The 22,704-nt window shown below is 43.0% G+C and overlaps 1 protein-coding gene across 11 annotated transcripts in view; it reads right to left on the bottom strand.

Annotated features, from left to right (window-relative positions):
• The window catches only part of PTPRM (protein tyrosine phosphatase receptor type M), a 649,319-nt gene that overhangs the window by 307,301 nt on the left and 319,314 nt on the right, over nt 1-22,704 (bottom strand). The window lies entirely within an intron of this gene.

Genomic DNA, 22,704 nt, shown 5'->3' with positions numbered 1-22,704 from the left:
GAAGGAATACATTCCTAATTGGGGGTTGGAGCAGAAGAGTTTCCCCAAGGAAGTGACATCTTCTTTGGGGGCAGAGGGTATACAGGCCAGCAAGGCTGGTGGTGGGGGAGGTCCCAGCAGGACACACATGTCAGGGACATCAAGGTGGACTTGACCTGAGGGAAACCAGAAGAACGAAATCAGACAAGAAGTTACTTCGTGATCCAGCTAGGAAATACACACATGATCCAAGGTATGCGGAAGGGCCTTGGCGAAAAAGAGAATAAAGGACCTACACTTCAGTTTCCTGGAGGCTTTAGCTGGATGACGATGTTCTGCAACCAAAAACCAGAGCCTGAATTAAAATGCATTGACCTTGTCAGTACTTGTGATGTTATTGTCAATCATTTCAAGGCACAGTAGTGAAGGGGGCTCGCTTTCATAACTAAGTTCACAAGCTTCCTGCACACTTGGGGTTCCTCCATGCTCTTGGTAGACACTGCTGCCCTTGGACATGTGCTCCATGAGCAGAAATCACCTCACTTGTGTTCCTCACTCTTCCCTTGCATGCAAATTTTCATCAAGTTCTGTGCTGCATTTCCTGAAACCTCCTTTGACCTAATCAACTTTTCACCATTGGTGCTTTCTTTACTTTCATTATTTTTTTTTCCATGCTGCAAAGCTTGTGGGATCACAGTTCCCCAACAAGGGATTGAACCCAGGCCCTTGACAGCAAAAGCATGGAGTCCTAAGCACTGAACCACCAGGGAATACCCCACTTTCTTTTTTTTTGGTAAAAAATAATTTTATTCAAATTTATATCAACACTCTAGTCTGTGGAAATGCTGGATGTTATGATTAAACAGATGGACGTAGATGTGTGAAAGTTAATTCCCTTTATGATTTTCTAAAAAATTTAAAACATTCTCATTTTATATTGGAGTAGGGGGTCGCAAAAGCCTCAGACACAACTCAGTGACTAAGCATACACAGCTGATTTACTAAGTGAATTAAGTCGAAGATAAATTTCATATGATATCACTTATATTTTCATATGAAATCTTAAAAAAGTGATACAAATGAACTTATTTACAGGACAGAAACAGACTCATAAGAAACAAACTTATGGTTGTCAAATGGCAAAGGTTGAGGGTGGGAGGGATAAATTAGGAGTTTGGAATTAAGAGATACACACTACTATATATAAAATAGATAATCAACAAGGACCTACTGTATAGCACCAGGAACTCTACTCAGTCCTTTGCAATAACTTACATGGGAAAATAATCTGAGAAAGAATATATATATATGCCTATGCAAAACTGAATCACTTTGCTGTGTATCTGAAACCATACACACTTTCAACATGGCAAACCAAGCTACAATCTTTTACCCAGACTATTACAAAGACTCCTAACTCCAGTGTCTGAGGTGGTAGGTACTAAATAAATATTAGCTTAATTAACGAATAATATATTGCTTATGGGAACTGCTAAGTAGGGCTCTAGGAGGTGGCACAGAGAATAATGCTCATGTGAGTTGTTTTTAATTGAAGCTGAGTTGCACATATGACTTTAATGAGCAAGTTCTGGACAATAACTCATACTGTCCTTGAATTAAAAACAGCCGAAGTTACCAACTATAAATCTAAAAACGCACATCCTGTATCTACATTTAATAATTTTTTTCTATAGTGATCCTAAGGGCTAAGCATTTTGCTAGGATCTACCTGGTCCCCTCCAAGAAGAAAAATTAGGTTATCAGTTAGGGATCTGTACACATTTCCATACACAATGCATTCCAGAGGAATGTGAAAGCCCCATAACTCTCAGGTGCCAAAGATGCTGGGCCTTCCGTTTTCTTAAAGGGCCTTCCAATTTCTTCTTTTCTTTCATCACCCCAGGACATAGGAAATTAATTATCAGGCAATCTCTCTGCATAGAAATTGAATGTAACTAGGAACACAAAATAACTGTCTACATAACTTATTTATATGAAAAATATTGAATTATGACACTCAAATTCTGAAACACTAATCCTTAAGTGAATAGATCAAGATTTAACTTCAACAATGATTTATAGTGTTTTTCTAGAAGTAGATTTGGATTTTTGATGAAGAAACTGATATTATCAAATTCAGGCAAAGGTCCTTTGTTTTATACATGATACAGAAGAGTAAACATAAGTTGCTGTTTAGTTGCTAAGTTGTGTCCTACTCTTGTGACCCCACAGAATGTACCCCACCAGGCTTCTCTGCCATGGAGTTCTCCAGGCAACAATACTGAAGTGGGCTGCATGCCCTTCTCTGGGGGATCTTCCCAACCCAGGGATCAAATCTACGCCTCCTGCATTGGCAGGTGGAATCTTCACCACTGAGCTATTGGTTTTTGTTATTTGGAACCAAAACAGCTTAACTAGTAAATCACAGCTCTTATAAGAGGTGGCTTGAAGCGGCCAGCTCATGTCAACCAAGGCCAAGGTCAGAAATGCTGAATTGTCATTACGCACAAAAGTAATTGTTACTGCCCAATGCAATCTTAGTGCCCACTAAGCATGACTCAGAAGACAGCCAGATGCTAAGAACTTTCTGGAAGCCCTCCTCACAAGTGTTTCTGCCCAGGGTTGACACAGATTTATTACCAGTTACAACAAAGTCCCCTCTCTGCAGTGGAAACCAAAGTCTGGGAGAAGGCCACCAGCACTGTGCTCAGGGAAGCTTTGGTGATACGAATGCCAGAGGTTCAGAAAAATCACGGTCTTTACAGAGACATTCCATGGGGCACATTTACATTCTGTGCTCTTCTGCGGCACAGAAACAACGTGAAACAACGTTGCAGAATGGGTGTTTACTGCACTGGGTGATAGTCAGCTTTTTCTTTTCATACCACGGATGAACAAACCCATTCACCAAAAGTGGAAGAAAAAAAAACCCTGCAAGAATAGTGTGTAGCACAATATAAACACCTCATAATCGGGCTGGAATTGCACTAAAAGACCAAGAAGGGATTCAGTAGACAAAGCAAACATACTGAAAACCCCCTGGAGCACACAGTATGCTCCATGTTCTAGACGGTTTAAAAATTCTCAAGGCATCTATGATAGTTACTCAGCTATGTCTGACTCTCTGCGACCCCCTGGACTGTAGCCCGCCAGGCTCCTCTGTCCATGGGATTCCCCATGCAAGAGTACTGGAGTGGGTAGCCATTCCCTTCTCCAGGGGATCTTCCCGAACCAGGAATCAAACCCAGGTCTCCTGCATTGCAGACAAATTATTTACCATCTGAGGCACCAGGGAAGCCCATGGCATCTATAAATATTTTCAGAAGTACTTTCACCTTACTAAAACACCGTTTTGTAAAAAAGCGTCATCTAGGGCATTGCATAAGTCTTAGACTTTCCCCCCTTGAGTTCTGAATATTCACAGGACCAGGGAAATTGTCTTTAATCACATACATTATCTTTTAGACACACACTTTACAGTAATACCGAAAAGACGGTGGCTTGCCCTAAAGACATGTGAACCCACAATAAGAATACCATCAGTGAGATTTAAATAAATTAAATATTATTTGTATAGGGGATCCGGATGACTTCACCATATGTATTAAAAAAAGGATGGGGTGGGGTGTGGTTTCTTTAAGTGGAGAGTAATGAGCTTGGATATTCAGATACTTTTTGCCACAGATACTTCAACAAAAAAGAGCTAACGTGAATGTGTGAACAGTTCACTGCAATGATTCACGTATATGAAAACTCACCTTCTAGGTTTCTCCTTGGTAAGATTTTTAAAGTTTTATTTCTGGTTGCCCTTGATTATTGGAAAAAGGTGATAGTGCCCCTCTATTACATAATAATCGGGTTTCTTGGGAGGATCTTCTTTCCCTTACTCTGTGTTTCATGGCTGACTCAGGAGAACAACCCTGTCAGCTCTATGTTTATATACACAATGAACTTCAAGTCCATTTAACAGAGATAAAATTCAGTCTCCAGTCCTCATCCTTTGAGTCCATGACAATCAGAAGGGATAAGAAAGAGAAGGAAGGATAAAAGGTGTTTTCTTTTCTACTGCTGCAGAGTCTAAAAATGTAAAGGCTAGAGAGACGGCAAAACTATTAGAAATAGTGACCGAATTATCATCTGTGTACCACATCATTTTGTCAACTCTATAGGATAATGATGCTGTTAATGTATTTCTCTCCGTGGGCCAAAACTGAAGAGGGAACTTTGGGAAGAATTTCCTGTGCATGCCTCTGAACATTATAATGAATCGATGTGCCACATTTAATTCTTGCAACTCTCAGGCACGTTACTGCTCATTAAGGAGGATGAAAGAGATGCCATCGCATTCAGGTGACTCGTCCAAAGTCACACAAACAATGAGTGACAAATTTGATCCAAGGCCAACCCACTGTGCCTTCCACTGCATTCCTCCATCTCATTATATCAGTGGCATTTACACCACCTCCTAGGCTTTCAGTGTGCTCCTCTTCTGAAGAGTGAAGTAGTGATCAATGCTCTCTGGAAGGCATTTCTGTTGCAGTTTTATTCATTACTTTTCTAGGAAGCCTAGAGCCTGTAGAGACTCCAGTGGCTCAGGGGTAAAGAAACTGCATGCAATGCAGAAGAGTCTGGAGACACGAGCTTGATCCCTGAGTCGGGAAGATCCCCTGGAGGAAGAAATGTTAATCCACCCCAGTATTCTTGCAGGGAAAATCCCATGAATGGAGTAGCCTGGCAGGCTGCAGTCCCTGGGGTCACAAAGAGTTGGATACAATTGAGCACGAGCAACCTAGTAACGGTTCTTACAGATGACGTTTACTGGACTTCCCAGGTGGCTCAGGGGTAAAGAACCCACCTGCCAGTTCAGGAAACACAGGAGACGTGGGTTGGATTCTTGGGTTGCGGAGATCCCCTGGAGGAGGGAATGGCAACCCACTCCAGTATTCTTGCCTGGAGAATCTCATGGACAGAGGAGCCTGGCAGGCTGTAGTCTATGGGGTTGCAAAGAGTCAGATACGACTGAAGCAACTGAGCACTGTAGACATTAACTTATTTGTCTCGACCATCTATCTGGGCGCAGTGGTTATGAATAGCATCACTGCTGTTATTATGGGTGGGGAAATTAGAGTGAGCCCTGGTAATCAGGAGCATCAGTAAGTGAGTGGCAGTTCGGACCAGAAGCCTTGCCACCTAATACATAATCCAGAGCCCCAGCCACTAAATCTTGCTTTTTGTGATATGGTAAAACTCACAAGGCCAGGCTACTATTAATCTTTAATGAAACCAAATGTCAACTATACTCTTCTGGGTCATCATTCAGTTTCTAGCGTAATATTCAGTATATATGCAATCCTAAGACCACACATATATAAAGGTTGAAAGAAAATCCAATTTCCTTCTATAATTACATAAATTATTTTAACATGTCACAACAATTTTACATGAGAAAGGAAAATGAATTTATCCATCAATTTGTGCTCACATTTTTTTTCTCTCCTTAAGGAGTTGATCCCCTAACATTGTAGATTAATTATTTTTCCTTTCCTTAAAGAATTCTTAAAAAGAGTGATGTCATTCTGATAAATGTTCCCTTCTCAGTTCATCAGGGGCAGATGTCTACTTCTGCCTGGAGGGCCAGTCTAACGCTCTGTGACCATGAGGGGAGCATGACAAACATAAACAACTTGTGTCTCTGCTCAACTCAGTTCAAGAGGAGGCTTCTTCCCAAGTTTACAAATGCACAGCAAACATAAAAATTTGCTATTTAGGGTTTCTATAGGCATCCCAATAATCTCTAATGTTATTGCTAACCAGCCTCCTATTTTAGTTGGATCTTGACCAAAAAGCTATCTTCTGTGCAGTCACTTAAGAAAAATAAAAATGAATTCAGGAAAACACACATATCAAGGTTGGGCTATAAGCTCTCATACGTGGGCTATAAGTGTCTCAACATATGAGACACCCATTTCATGTAATGGACACTAGATGGTTGAAAACTAAAATAAAAATTAAAAGTATATTAACCATTCCATGTCTCCACGAATGCCCCTTCTCAGTCTGGAATTCGTTCCCACTTTTCATCTTTACAGGAGCACTCTTGGGTATCCTCTAAGGCTCAGCAGAAGGGTCACCTCCTCAGGGCCGTCCAGGCTGCGTGCTATGCAGCTTGAACACTGCCTTGTCCTGGTCTGCTGCTGCTAAGTCGCTTCAGTCGTGTCCGACTCTGTGTGACCCCATAGACGGCAGCTCACCAAGCTGCACCGTCCCTAGGATTCTCCAGGCAAGAATACTGAAGTGGGTTGCCATTTCCTTCTCCAGTGCATGAAAGGGAAAAGCGAAAGTGAAGTCACTCAGTCGTGTCTGACTCTTAGCGACCCCATGGACTGTAGCCTACCAGGCTCCTTCGTCCATGGGATTTTCCAGGCAAGAGTACTGGAGTGGGGTGCCATTGCCTTCTCCCTTGTCCTTGTCAGAGGGCATTTAAATAGCTCCTCTAGGAAACCAGCATTTCCTACTTGGTCCTTAACAAGGCTTCTCTAGTGGCTCAGACAGTAATGTATCTGCCTGTAATGCAGGAGACCTGGGTCAAGAAGATACCCTGGAGGAGGGCATGGCAACCCACTCCAGTATTCTTACCTGGAGAATTCCACGGACAGAGAAGCCTGGTGGGTCCGAAGAGTCCAAAGAGTCAGACATGACTGAACGACTAACCACCACCTGTCTAAGGTGGTGCGCTCTTTGACAGGTGGCCAGATATATTTTCTCTCTGTCCTTCACCTTGGACATCCCCCTGTTTGCTTCTCAAACAGGTGAGCCCAGAATGTTTGGCAAATGTAGCACAGAGACATTTCCAGCTATAAAATCCTTGGGTGCAGAGAGCCAATGGCCTTGTACCGGTGATGTCACTCACCATGGCCACCTCAATGTAAAATGGACCCATGAAACCTGCTTTTGGGAAGCTGTTTTCCCCACCCCAGAGCATAACTGAAAATTTGCATTGTAAATTGTGCTTTGCTATCCCCTGGAGGAATAAATAGCAGCCCACTCCAGTATTTTTGCTTGGGACACCCCATGGACAAAGGAGCCTGGGGGGCTACAGTACATGGGGTAGCAAAGAGTCAGACAAGACTGAGCCACTGAGCACACACATACAAGTATAAGATATTATACCTATACGTGCGTGTAATTTTTTAAGGATAAACTGTCTTATGCCACAGAAGACAACTTGAAATAATGAACACATGGTCTATGTAATAACATATTTGATGCACTTCAATGAAAACATGCTTAAAGAAAGCACTCTCAGAAATCAGCAGGAGATAGAACTACCCAGTTGGTGTCTAATTTGTAGATGAGCGTAGTGGAAAAAAATTCAGTATAGATGAATGTATCAGTTTACATAATGGACATCTAAACACTTTATTATAACTACTACAGTGACTGTGAGGACCAGAGAAGTTACCACATCTACCCAGGTAGGAATACTGGGCAGCAACGCAGATGGAAGGAAAGGAAGAGAGACAGATCAAAGAGACTTACACATACTCTTTGTTTAAAATGTGGGATCACCTTCAAATTATTTATATGGACAGAAATGTTCTTTAAAAGAACATTTAAACTCATTGTGACCCCAAGGACTGTAGCCCACCAGGTTCCTCTGTCCATGAGATTTTCAGGCAAGAATACTGGAGTGGGTTGCCATTTCCTTCTCCAGGGGATCTTCCTGACCCAGAGATTGAATCCATGTTCTCCTGCATTGGCAAATTCTTTACCCACTGAGCCACTGGGGAAGCCATTCGAGTGATCAAATGTTATCCACAGCTGCATGGATTCTATGTTATTGTCTACATAACCCTGTTGTCAGCTCTCCTCTCGTCCTCCAGCTTCTATGTCATGCGTTTAGCTTCCATTTTGTCCTGTACCCACTAAAAGCAGAAATCATTACCTTCTGGGTCCACCGGAGAGAATGTGCTTATAGAAGGAACTGATAACCATCTAACACTATTCTCAAGATTTTGTCAAGGGAGGCAAATTAGGGTGCTTGCATCAAACCCTCAAGAACATACACCTATTCGTTGTTCTTCTCCCACCAGCCATCAGGTTTCCACTTCTCTCTTCTTTCAGGTCTACCCAACGCCCCACCCCCTAACTCCCCTACATCCCCTGTATCAGTTATTTCTTTTCCAGTAACAGCATTTCAGGACCATCTCAAGTTTACCCCAAAATTTCATTTCAGTGTTTACACACACACACAAAGGCATCCAAGCTGATAGGCTAGGCTTCTCAGAAGACATTTTGACACAATCCTTTTTTAACTGGATTATATCTTGGGCTTCCCAGGTGGCTCATGGTAGAGAATCCACCCACTAATGAAGGAGATGAAAGAGTTGCAGGTTTGAGCCCTGAATCAGGAAGACTCCCTGGAGGAAAAACGGCAACCCACTCCAGTATTCTTGCCTGGTAAATCCCAGGGACAGAGGAGCATGGTGGGCTATAGTCCACGCAGTCACAAAGAGTCAGGCATGACTGAGCACATATACCTTGAAGATTAATCTACTTTTCCAACTAACTCCAGTATTCATCCTAAGGTTAATTCCAGTAAATTGAAGTTTTCCTATCTCTAGGCACCTAAAAAGTTGTAGGGTTTTTCTGGTGGGGGTCAGGGAGGAGGTGGCATATTCTATTATAAATCCAATTAAAAGGCTTTAAAATTATAAATGCCCAATTCTACACTTATTTCCAAAATAATTCATAGTAATCTTCTTTCAAAACTTAGGAGCATCTGTATAGAGACCATTTCCTTCTCAGAAAAGTATTTAGACCTTCTTGTCACATAAAGGATGGAAAGTCCTCACTTTAAATTAATCTGAGGATGACCACTCCAAGTGGAGTTAAACCAAATAAGTAAGATAGGTTGTCAACTACAGTGGTTAGATGGCCAGAGACTGAAGTTCCCAGAGGTTACTCAAGGGTCAGGGGAAATTTCTTTGCAATATGAAGCTGTGCATCATATTTTGAATTGAGTATAAATAGCTTTAAATGAGACAATGATTTTAATACCACAAATCTCCCCAGAAGTTTGAGAAGCATATTTATCCTCTGTCAACTTTAAAACAAAATGGGATAAAAATGCCTGACTAGCAGCCACTGTTCATTTAGTCTTACACCTGTTCTCTGGAATGGGCCTTTACACTGGGCAGAGACCACAGCCCCTGGATTTGTCATCATGTAAGAAACCCTGGTGCCCTTTCTTTGTGTGATGGAGTCAGTGGTGGGCGGCTCACTAAGCTATGCACGCAAACATGGATTCACGGAAAAGGATGCTTTCTGAAATTCAGTGAGCTGCTCAAAAATGAGTTCTGTTGATGAGCTCAAACGACACTCCCAAACATCTAAAGTGAGGTGCAAAGATGAGTTCACTCTTTTCTCTGAGGAACCAGGTCACTCCTGGAGCATGAAAAATAGATTATTGACAAACTCCTCTGGATCCACAGCAGTGCATTATGGGAAAGCAATGGAAAGGATCAACTATTACAGAGGATAAATCACATTTGTTCTTCACCACAAACTTGTGACACTAAGTACAGACTTGTTTCAGTGTATTTGGTGTGTATGCACGTAAGAGTGTATGTACATGTAATTTCTCACATATATACATACATACATACATACATACATATATATACATATATATATATATATACACACACGTATGCATATACATAAATAGGCATTCTTCATTTATTCTAAAGGCGATGGCACCCCACTCCAGTACTATTGCCTGGAAAATCCCATGGATGGAGGAGCCTGGTAGGCTGAAGTCCATGGGGTCGTGAAGAGTCAGACACGACTGAGCGACTTTACTTTCACTTTTCACTTTCACACATTGGAGAAGGAAATGGCAACCCACTCCAGTATTCTTGCCTGGATAATCCTAGGGATGGGGGAGCCTGGTGGGCTGCCGTCTATGGGGTTGCACAGAGTTGGACACGATTGAAGCAACTTAGCAGTAGCAGACCTATCTACACATTATCAAACAAAGCACAATTTCTCTTGTATTTAGATCTATTTTATGCATTATTCTTTCCTCTAATATACTTTTACATTTCATTTAGCTATAAACAACTGAAGTATTACATATCCAGAAAAGACAATTATTCTAACTGTTCTAATTATCTTGTAACACTTGCTCTTTTTTCCTTAACTGTGTGGGTATACAAATGTTTACATTCTTCAAGAAAGAAAAAAATGTAGACAGAAAAATGTAGATTAACAATTCACTAATCTAGGAGAATATCACTTCTTCAAAAACAAGAAATCTTTGAAATGACAAAATATGAAAAGTAAAATTTCCAGTCAAAAGTGTGCCTAACTACAATAAATAACTGAATTACTAGCTTAACACAGGCTTTCTAAATAAAATATATACATATATGCATATAAACTTAAATATTAACTATTTTATATTATTAAAAGTCTGATTATCTAAATTCCTGGGGACAGGTGAATTTTCAAAAAAGTGGTCCAATATTAATTTCTTGTATTTCAGTGATCATGAAAAGAATTTCCTAATTTCCTCAAAATCTACAAAAATAAAATTGCATTATTCTTAAATTTTCTATGTTAAAGAAGAAAAACTGGAGTGATTCTAAAACCTAAGGGTTTTTTTTTTTTCATTTTAAGTTGAATTTGTTGTTTATGATGAAATCTTGAATTTCAAGATGGTATGTTTAGATATAATTTTCACTAATGGATGGAAAAGAACCCTGCACTTAAAACATAAATTCATACTTTTCTCTTGAAAGGCCTAAGGTTTTAATGCTAAGAAGTCTAATCTCTATAAATAGAGTGATGTAATTCCTACAGTTTGATGTTTTTGAAACTATAGAAAAACTTTTAGAAGCCCAAATGGATTTTCTCTCCCAAATGAATATGTGGTCATTTCCAATTGTCATTCCAGGAGAAACAACACTCCTCCATCAGAGGGGTCAATGAAGAGGGGTGGGTCATTTCTAAACTAAAAATGATTGAAATCTTGGATTTTGGTTGCTACAAAGTATTCTGCATTTAGTATTATTTTCATACTGCTCTCTGAATATTTTCATGCTGTTGAAAACTGAACAAGTCCTTATAAACATGAACACACTGAGAATAGTGTTCACATCAAGATCTGTATTTGCTCACACAGCCAGGCTTCCCTCCTTCTGGACAGAGACATGCACCCACAGGCAAGGGCCAGGGCTGGTAACAGACTTCTGTTTCCATCTCTATGCCCTGCCTGACCCTCCCTCCCCACGGAGCCACTGGGGGCACCCACTACCCACCCTTGAGTGGGCGGCCTCCTTTGAACATTACCTATTTGTCCACGACGCGGGTAAAACAAAAAACATGGAGTTGGTGATGGACAGGGAAGCCTGGCATGCTGCAGTCCACTGGGTTGCAAAGAGTCGGACATGACTGAGCGACTGAACGGAACTGAACTGATTTGAGAGATACACCATTCAATACGAATCCTGATTCCTTTCCAAATACAACAGAGATGTTTGTGCCAAGAACAAAGACAATATAATTGGAAGGCTGTAGAATGCCAAAGGGACCCCTGGAAGAAGCAAAGCAACCATTTTGGAAAATTCCTCTCTAGCCATGTATCATAAAAATGGACATCCTTTAGAGTTTCAGGAAACCAAACAACAAAAAAAGACATTTCTAAAATAACCCTTAAGTTTGAAATAAAAGTAGATATACTGTTTCCCAGATTTGGATGAAATCAATAAAGAGAAGTTTTTGTGTCTACACAAAATAAATGATGAGGTCTAATTACCACTTTGAAAGAGGTGAGAATTCACTACCGTGTCATGAGACACACAGACGGACATTACTGCAGAGCAGTGGTGATCACACGGAAGGATCCCTCAGAGTCCCCGGGAATGTAGAAATGGAAATCGCAGCAACAGCAAAGCCCAATCTCCTTCTCTAAGAGAGGGACGGTGAAGTGCCAAGGCAAAAACAACATTTCATTTCATACCTATCTCTAGAAGTTGGTCATTTTACCATGAGTGATTTTAAGATTAGTGCTCATAAATGTATACTGAACATGCATGATCAGTCACTCAGTCATGTCTGACTCTTTGCGATCCCACAGACTGTAGCCCACCAGGCTCCTCTGTCCATGGGATTCTCCAGGCAAGAACACTGGCGTGGGTTGCCATATCCTCCTCCAGGGGATCTTCCCAACCCAGGGATCAAACCTGTGTTCTCCTGCACTCCTGCATCAGCAGGTAGCTTCTTTACCACTGAGCCGCCAGCTTCCCTGGTAGCTCAGCTGGTAAAGAATCTGCCTGCAACGCGGGAGACCTTGATTCGATCTCTGGGTTGGGAAGATCCCCTGGAGAAGGGAAAGGCTACCCACTCCAATATTCTGGCCTGGAGAATTCCATGGGCTGTATAGTCCATGGGGTCACAGTCAGACATAACTGAGCGACTTGAACTTTAACTTACCTTCTTTTAATGGTGAAAGAGCTATCTCTTCACAAACCAACGTGCTGTTAACATTTGATCATTAGTTGTGTTACAAACATGGTAGGTTGCTCTTGATATCTCCACTGAATTCCTTAGCCACCCTAAACCCTGAGGATCCTCCCCTATAATAATATTTACTAACAGCTCAAGGATGCGTTTGCATTGGAAAGTTCAGGTGGAAGAGCCAGAGTAGGAAATTGTTGAAATAAATTCCATATTTCTGCAAAAGTACCCTTCAGGTTACAATAGTTAACACTGGGCAAAGAGTGACTCAGAGTGGCAGAACTCACTGGAAATGCTCAAACCTTGAAATGCATCTAAAAATGGGTTAAAAGAAACTTACTGGGATGAAGCTAAATGACGCCAAAGGTTTTTGTTTTTTTTACTGGTACTAAAGGTTATAGATGGTTGGCCGTAAACATCAGAAAACATCCTGGTCAGTCTCTCTCTTACAAGGAAAGACTTGCTGGTTCTCCAACACCCTGCCAGCAGGCAGCCCAGGTCCAGAGGTATGGGGCATCCATATGTCAGCTGTGGTTTTCCACTGCCAACGTTTGTCTCCAGTTTACCTTCCAGCCTGAACTATATACAATCTACACCCACTTCTATCTCTCCTTGTACGATTTAAACCCAACCCAGCTCACCCTGGTCTACGGGGCCCAATATTTCTCAAGTCTTCTCTGGAAAACCTGTTCTGTTGTAACATACTTCCTCTATTTCAGCCTGGATTTTCCCAAATCCAAAGACTCCTCCTGAATACCATGAACTATAGGAAAAGATCCAGGGTTGGGCTCTTCAGCCCCTCTTGGCTTCTGTAAGACTTTTGATTTTTTTAGCACCACTTAGTTCACACTCAAGATCCTGTTGTCAGATCACGTCCACAGCATCGAATCAGCTTCCCAATGAGCCTCTGCTCTGTGTCCGGCTTCCTCCTGCCCTTCACCTCCTGCAGCCTACGACTTTGTACCTCTATGAGCCAGATTCATACCCATTTGACTCAAAGAATGCCAAGTCCCCCCCCACCTCTTCTTTTTTGACCTTCATTTCCAGAGGCATCTTCGGCCTCAGCGTATGGGACGTCCAGCATCTCCAGTTTACATCTTACCCACCCCCACTTCCACCTCTCTCTTCATCTCCAGTGAATGACTCTGTGAGCTCTCTGACCCTCTGCATCTGCCTGTCCTGCCTCACACTTCCACCCAGCCTAAGGAGAATTGTAATACAAACATTTTAATGTTTCCTGTTCAACTTCTGCTCTTTGCAACATGGGGAATCCTCCTTCTTGACTTGAGTCTTGTAATACAGAGAGTCTGGCTGGCTATGAGACTGCTGACATCAAAACCAGGATGGCATGAAACACTGGGATGTGTTTCAGGTCTGTGAGTAAATTATACCCATAGGAACAGAAATGTTCTAAGGAAAAAGAGTGAGAGAGGGAAGAGAAGATGAACTCAGACAAGGAAGACTAATGTTTCTGTACTTAACCTGTGAGACAAGACATACTGAAGGCTTCTGAGCAGGGAAATGACTTGACCAAAGAGATTTCGGGAAAATTAATTTGGTAACAATACCAAGGAAAAGGAGTACAGCAGGAAGCACCTTCTAAACAATAAAGGGACCCTAGTGAGTCACGTAGTTCAGAATGTTCTCCTGCATCTGCATTACCTGCTGTTACAGTTATCACAGCTGCCATAACACATTTCTAAAGATAGACTTCTCTGATTTCCTACACTGTTTATTTTAGGATGGAGCCAATACTTCCATATAAGAAATACCAGCCAGTATACAGTAGCCAAGACATGGAAACAACCTAAGTGTCCATTGACAGATGAATGGATAAAGATGTGGTATATACATATAATGGAATATTACTCGGCCATAAAAATGAAATGATGCCATTTGCAACAACATGGATGGACCTAGAGATTATGATGCATAGTGAGGTAAATCAGAAAGACAAATATCATATGATATCACTTGCATTTGGAATCTAAAACAGGACACAGGTGAACTTATCTATAAAACAGAAAAAGGCTCACAGATATAGAGAACAAACTTGGTGTTGCTGAGAGTGGGTGAGGGAGGGATGGACTAGGAGTTTGGGATTAGCAGATGCAAACTATTATATAGAGGATGGATAAAAAACAGGTCCTACTGTATAGCACAGGGAACTATATTCAATATCTTGTAACAAACCATAATGGAAAAGAAAAAAAAATGAAATATCAGCCAGCTCTATACAACTATTCTTAAATTTTAATTCCCAAATAATTTAGCATTTTAATATCCATAGGAATGTAAAATAAGTTTACATTCAAATAGGTATGACTGATGAAAGAGTATAAATCAGCAAAAGAAACTGGCAAACTAGTTTCCAGTTCCCCTCATACATTATAACAAAGTCAACTGCTCTCTTTCAAAGTGGGAGGTACACTAGACATCACTCACTCCAACTGACATGCTTTACATGGAAGAAAAGCAAGGCTTAAAGCAAAAGATGATTTACTTAGTTTCTTAGCTACTCAGTGGCAAAACCAGGATTCTAACTAAAGTAGGTAATGGACTCCTACAAAAAGTTATAGAAGCCAAGGAAATACAACTGCTTTATTCACTGTCTCATGACACCTCATCTTTTAACCATAATCCTTCAAGATGACAGTTAATATTTATTGAGCACCTTAAATACTAGGCAACCAGCTCCATGCTTTGCATACCTCACCATGAAATCTCCCCAGCACACGAGATGGATTTATGAAGGAGGAAGGCTCCAGGAGATGCTCCCACGTTTGGAGCGTCCTTGCTTCCTCCCCTCCATTCATCTCCCCAATACCTCTGTCTGCTTTTCGAGGCTCGGCCTAACAGCCCAGTCCTCTGGGGAGGCTTCTCCTGGGGCCACAGCTAACCCACACCTCTGCTGAAGGGCAGGAACGCAAGCCTGTCTGTAGCCCAGAGCCAGTCGTCTGCTCAGTGTTAAGCCTCCTTACATTCTTATTCAGCATTTAATTTTCCCTCTCTGCTTTTCCTTCTAGACTCTCAGCTCTGAGCGGGCAGGATAGAGCTCATGTATCTTTTCATATCCACACACCAGATACTGTGGCCCTGCAGGCACGTGACCATCTCCATGGAGCTGAGCACGAGATGCTGGCTTCCAGCACCAAGGCTGCTCTGCCGGCCAGTCTCCAAAACTCCAGAGAGAAGAAAACAACACTTGACATGCAAAGCAACCTGAAGTCAAAGAGAACAATCCATTATTTCTTTCCCTATCAATCAACCACATTATTAAACTCTAAATCACCCAAAACACAAAGAACACGACAGCTTATATAAGTTTTGAACCAAGGTGTTCAAGCACTAGGAAAGAGAACACTTCCTCACTCCTTCCTTGATTATTTATTCCTAAAAACAATAAGGAAAGAATGTTGATTTAAAAATATAAAACAGAAAAGAGAGATTTCCTTTTGAGAATTTTAAGCTGAAAGAGCTAACCCTTCACCAGCCTTCCATCCTGAGCCTTTAATTTTCCCGTGGTCAGTCTCATCAGCTGCTCAATATTGATCTCTTAGTAAATTATTCTGTACAGTCCAGAGCTGAACTGCTGACCTCCCCCTAGACACATCAGATGGCCTGTGGCATGCAGGGGGAGGACAGGAGGACCTGAGCTTGGCTGGGAGCAGGACAGCGACAGTAGCCTCTGATGCAGCAAGTCCTCTCCAGCACCACGCCCCTCAGCTGATTTTCCTCTGTTTCACACAACTGCCCCACTGCAAATAACTCAAACAGAATTCAGGATGAGTCCCACAGAAATGTTTCCTCGACAGTGTACTCAGTTGTGGCTGACTCTTTGTGACCCCATGGACTGTAGCCCACCAGGCTCCTCTGTCCATGGGATTTTCCAGGCAATAATACTGGAGTGGGTTGCCATGCCCTTCTCCAGGGGATCTTCCTGACCCAGGAATCAAACCAGCATCTCTTACATCTCCTGCACCGGCAGGCGGGTTCTTTACCACTAGCACCACCTCAGAAGCCCTTCCTAGACAGTACACAGGCCCTAAAGAACAGGTAAGATGTGCTGCCATTTACAGGTGAGGTCAGCCCTGCAGGAGGGAGGCATGGGCAGCCCAGGCATTAGAAGGCAGTTACCTGGGGAATTCAGATTAATCCAAAGGAGACTCCCCAGGTGGTCCAGTAAATAAGAATCCACATGCCAATGCAGGGAACACAGGTTCTATCCCTGATCCAGGAAGATCCCACATGCTGAGGAGCAACTAAACTCATGGGCCACAACTACAGAACCTGTGCCCTAGAGAGCACGAGCCACAGCTACTGAAGCCCATGTGCCTAGAATCTGTGCTCTGCAACAAGAGAAGCTAACGCAATAAGAAACGCGAGCACTTCAACTAGAGAGGAGCCCTTGCTTTCCCCAACTAGAGAAAAGTCCATGCATCAATGAAGACTCAGCACAGCCATAAATAAATACATAAAATTATAAAAAAAAAAAAAATTAGGGGCTTCCCTAATAGCTCAGTTGGTAAAAAATCCGCTTACAATGCAGAAGACCCTGGTTCAATTACTGAGTTGGGAAGATCCGCTGGAGAAGAGATAGGCTACCCACTCCAGTATTCTTGGGCTTCCCTTGTGGCTCAGCTGGTAAAGAATCCACCTGCAATGTGGGAGACCTGGGTTCGATCCCTGGGTTGGGAAGATCCCCTGGAGAAGGGAAAAGCTACCCACTCCAGTATTCTGGTCTGGAGAATTCCATGGACTGTATAGTCCACGGGGTCACAAAGAGTCGGACACGACTGAGCGACTTGCACTGTCACAAAAAAATTAATCCGAAGGATCTCCTGACATCTTTAACCATTACGTAAGCTTCCACCACCAGAAATCATCGCAATGTATGAAATAACTTAATACATGGTTTTCTACTCAGTGTTATAGTTTGTATTTTCATACATTTCAATATATGATTTTTATTTTTATATGTAATGTTTTAAAATGTAATTTTTGGAATTGAAACTCTCCGTGGTCAACGGCAGATGTGGTATTGAATATTAAACACTGGGTCCCACATCTCTATCTTATCCTGCCAGTTCTCTTCATCTGCTACAGTGGTGGACCTCAACAATGGTGTCTCAAATATTTGATGAGTCAAACTGTGCTGTTTTTGTCAAATCCCGATGAACATTGGTCAAGAAGCCTCCACCTGGATCTATTCCCCCAAAGGGTTGGCTGAGCACCCACAGGCAAGTCACTGAAAAAGAGATCAGCCATTACTTGACACATTCCAGAATATTTCAACAGAAAACACAGTGCCAAGTGCTTGGAGAAGCACGCATTACATAGAAGAAATGTAGGATGATACTTAGGTAACAGATACTGGTTTAAGGAACTAGTCCCATTAGCTGAGTTTGCCTGATAATGAGACTCGCTGGCACTTGTGAAGACGCAAAATCCTGGCTCCTTGAGATTGAGTCTGGGAATAAAAGGGCAAACGTGCTGTTGTTCAGATTCCTAGTTCTCATGGAAGTTAATATACAGTCATCTAGTTGGAGTAATATGGTTTAGTTTAAGGAGGGAGGGATTAGGGCCCAGTTGTTCCATTTGGGTCAAGTTGACAAGGACCCTATGGGCTTTCCAGATGGCCCAGTGGTAAAGAACCCACCTGCCAATGCAGGAGATGCAGGAGACTTAGGTTCAATCTCTGGGTCAGGAAGATCCCCTGGAGGAGGAAATGGCAACCCACTCCAGTATTCTTGCCTGGGAAATCCCATGGACAGAGGAGCCTGGTGGGCTTTAGTCTATGTAGTCACAAAGAGTCAGACATGACTAAGCATGCCTGTATGCAGACAAGTACCCTATAGAGAAGTGAAATGGAAATTAATCCTTAAACTGTATTGAGAACAAAGGAGTCTAGCTGAGGTGAGTTTCCTAGAATAAGACTTCAGAGAGTCTCAAATGGAGACAGATGGCTTCTCTGTCCACACTGAAACCCACATGGGGATAAGGCGGGGAGGGAGGTGGGAAGGAGGTTCAAGATGCAGTGGACACATGTATACCTATGCCTGATTCCTGCTGATGTATGGCAAGAGCCATCACAATATTGTAAAGTAATTATCCTCCAATTAAAATTAATTATTTTTAAAAAAGAACTGATACACAGGAGACATGTGCCCACTGTCCATCTGTAGTCCATCTCCTGAGAACCTGTGTGGGTGTCTGGATGATGCTGGGAGGACACAGAATCAAGCACTGTGTGTGTAGCATAGGTAACTATATTCAATATCCTGTAATAAACCACAATGAAAAACAACATAAAAAGAATATATATATGCATGTGTGTGTGTGTCTGTGTGCGTATAACTGAGTCACTTTGTTGTAAGGCAGAAATTAACACAGCACTGTAAATCAGCTATATTCCAATAAAATTAAAAAAAAAATCCTGCCTCTGTCCAAGGCTGCCACGGTTTTAGGAAGACAAGGTCCTTCTAGGTCTCTCTCCCATCTCCTGGAAACAGGCCCAGATACATGCCAGCTTCCACTGCTGGGAAAGCCACAGCTGAGGGAGAGAAGCTGGAGGGGAACCAGCCTCCACCACGTGCTCTCCTGACCTGTACTCCCAGCCACGCAGGGACGTCCCAGGGTACTTGGTGATTAACCGAGCCCAGGAAGGCCAGGCGGGAAGCCTCATCACATAACAAGACACACGTGTTTTCGCTGAGCATGTGCCAGGACCATGGGACTCAGGTGGCTCCCACTCTGGCTCAGAAACACTGATTGTGGCTATGAGATTTTTCTGCAAACCATGCATGCCTATATTTGTAAAACAAAGTTTTATTTAAAACAAAGTTTTAAATTTCCTTGACCTCTTCTAGGTATTTGTAAGTGTTTAGTTGAGACGCAGGACATGAGCTAGGAATTCACAGAGCTGTAGCTAGTAGCCACGTACAAACAGATTTTTCTGATTAGCAGTCAAGATGCATGAACCTGGGCTGGTTGGCCACAATCCTGGAAGGAGCTTGTTCATCGGCTGGTTCAGGGGCTCCAGCAAACCTCAGCCGGGTCTCCAGCAGCCACAGACAAGCTATCAGAGGAGAAAGAGGCCAGGAAAGCTTCCTTTCACCTCACCTCCCTCTAAGTCACCCTAAAACTGAATAAATCAGGTACCCGTTGACAGGGAGAGCTCCAGGGATCCAGGGGATTCCAGAAAGAATATCCCTGGTCTTTGATATGGGCTTACCCAACTGCAGCCCCTGAAATTGCTTCTCATAAGGAAAAAAGCCTTGTATTCCACAATTAGAAATGGGAAGGCTTCCCATACAAAAGGCAGATCGAGGCAGTGTTTACGCATAAGTGAGTTTTCAGCTGTACAACAGTAAAATAGTAATAGTAATGTGACTACTGAGAACTGTATCAGAGTAGAAAGAAAGTGAGCACCCTGGGAAGGACTAGGCTCCCCAAATTAGAGTCGCTGCCCCTGAGGTGACAAAAGGACACTCTTCTACAGCGATGAATGCTGCTGGAGGTGGCGGCAGGAGCCTTGGGTACATATCTGAGTCCTGCTCTATTCACTCGCTGTGAAATTCAGAGTGTCTTCAACTTGCTGAACCACAGTTTGTTCTTGTTGTTTAGTCACTCAGTCACGTCCAACTCTGCAACCCCACAGACTGTATGTAGCCCACCAGACTCCTCTCTCCATGGGATTTCCCAGGCAAGAATATTGGAGTGGTTTGACATTTTCTTGCCCAGGGCATCTTCCTGACCCAGGGACCGTACCTGTGTCGCCTACAATACCACTGAGCCACCTGGGAAGCCCAAACCACAGTTGACTTACCTATAAAATGGGGAGCTCAGCTCGGTGATCAGTGATGACCTGAGGGTGTGGGATGAGGTGTGAGGAGGGAGGCTCAAGAGGGAAGAGATATACATGTAACTGATTCACTTCTGTTATACAGCAGAAACTAACACAATGCTGTGAAGCAATTATCTCCCAAAAAAGTCAGACAAAGCAGGAAAAATACAAAGGTGAAAGTTAACAAATTATTTTTTTTTAAAAATCTAACTGCCTAGAAAGAAAATATAAAATGGAAATGATGTCAACCTCTATCACGGCTCTGGGAATTTGCTGAAATTACTTACGGAAAAGCGCTGTGAACGCATGGAGCCCTGGACCCAAGTGAAGCCCCACTTGTGCGTCAAAATGCTAGAGGCAGAAAATAAAAACCTCCCAGCGAGGTGGCTTTGTCCAAAGTGAGCCTGCTCTCTTTAACAGGCTAAAGCCCAGCCTGGGTGGGGGAGGGGTGCCGACCATGAAACTTCCTGTTGTGTGGTTATGAAGCCAGGCGGCCCCACCTGGGAGGATTCCTGACTCACCAGCTTTGTTTGCTGCAGTTACCTTGATTATCAGAGGGACTTTCTTAATTGAGACATATCTGTTCCACAGCCTTGTTACCCTGCCTTGGGGTGCATTTCCATGCAGCTATTCACCAGCCGTGCCCAAAGGACCATTCTTTAAACAAGCTTTGAAATATATTGAACACTCAGTTTTACAAGTGCAAACATGCTTGTGAGAAATACAATATAGTGTGTGCTCACCATTTATATAACCAGACTGCAGGAGATTCTGGAGATGCAAACACTGTCACCATTTACATGGCCCAAGAAAGCAGTCCTCACTGAAATACCCTCGGAAGGGAAGAAGTGATCAACAAATCCAAAATAGAGAGCTGAGAAACAAACTAGTTTTACAGTAGTGTTAGTCACTCAGTTGTATCTGACCCTTTGTGACCCCATGGACTGTAGCTCACCAGCCTCTTCTCTCCATGGGATTCTCTAGGCAAGAATGATGGGGTGGGTTGCCATGCCCTCCTCTGAGGGATCTTCCCGACCCAGGGATGCGTCCAGAGACTCCTGCATCACAGGCAGATCCTTTACCGTCTGAGCCACCATGGAAGCACAGGAAACGTAGAGTGGGGGCTAATTTTCTTTACATAGTTTTGTGTTTATTCTGAGATCTGCCCCAGCCCTAGGTGGTGTTTCTGCCTCCAGGAGAGCTTATAAATCTAATTACAGCTCGAATATGAGCGGATACGTTACCTGCAATTTTCCTATTGTCACACCCCACGTGGTCCATGATGGCTACAATAATAAGGAGCAGCTCTCAACATTTAACAGTAACTCCTTTCAAATTCTGAACCTTGACACCCTAGCTGAGGTGGAACTGCTCTCAGAAACCAAAGGAAAGCATCCATTTTGACGCACAGCAGGTGCTGACAGTGAACTTCAGGGCTGGTGAGCCACAAATACACGTGTTAACATGGGTAGAATATCACTGTGCAGTCATGCTGGTCTTAAAGCCTTCTGCCTGTAGGCTGTCCCGATGCCTGACAGGGCTGCCAAGCATCACTCAGGCTCATCAGGCCAGTTTCTGCTGCTGGGGGTCAGCAAAGAAAGGCAGTTGACAGGGACAGTGCAGGCTTCCCCAAGGAGAGCTCAGCCCGAAGAACAGGATGGAGGTTTGGGTGGAGCAGACTGCCACTGGGTTCTTGAAATCATTCCATAGTTATTCCTAATTTGGGAATCTATATCTGAGGAGAGCCCTCTGAAGTCACAAAAGTTGGTGACTATGAAGGCTGGATGGGGGTTTGGAATCAAAAACCACACCTTCTATGCAGCCTTCTATGGTCAGAAAACCTGCTGCCTGGGTGGATGTCCCCTTTCTCAGTTGTGCTGTGCTCAGTCGAGTCCGACTCTTTGCGACCCCATGGATGGTAGCTCGCGAGGCTCCTCTGTCCATGGAATTTCCCAGGCAAGTATACTGGAGTGGGTTGCCATTTCCTACTCCAGGGGATATTCCCGACCCAGTGATTGAATCCTGGTCTCTCTTGTCTTCTGTATTGGCAGGTGGATTCTTTACCACTGGGACACCTGGGAAGTAGCCCCTTTCTCAGCAGCTCTTGTTAATTTCTGTCAAACTTCCAGTAAACCTTTCAAATGCACACATGTGCACACACACACACACTCCACATTTACACTATGGCTTTTGGCTCATGGTTCATGCCATTCACATCAGTGAGGTGGCAGTGATTAGCAGTTTTTATGGCATTCATGATTGTGATGGTTAATTTTATGTGTCAGGTTGACTGGACCATGAGATGCTTAGACATTTGAACCAAGATCACACTTCTAAAGAGGCTGTTAATCCTTAGA

This window comes from Giraffa tippelskirchi, chromosome 14 (genome assembly GCF_054371585.1).
Source record: "Giraffa tippelskirchi isolate mGirTip1 chromosome 14, T2T-mGirTip1v1.2.pri, whole genome shotgun sequence".
NCBI classification, from domain to species: Eukaryota; Metazoa; Chordata; class Mammalia; order Artiodactyla; family Giraffidae; genus Giraffa; species Giraffa tippelskirchi.
The sequence above is the reverse complement of the archived record's forward strand: the minus strand, read 5'-3'. Positions and strand labels throughout refer to the sequence as shown.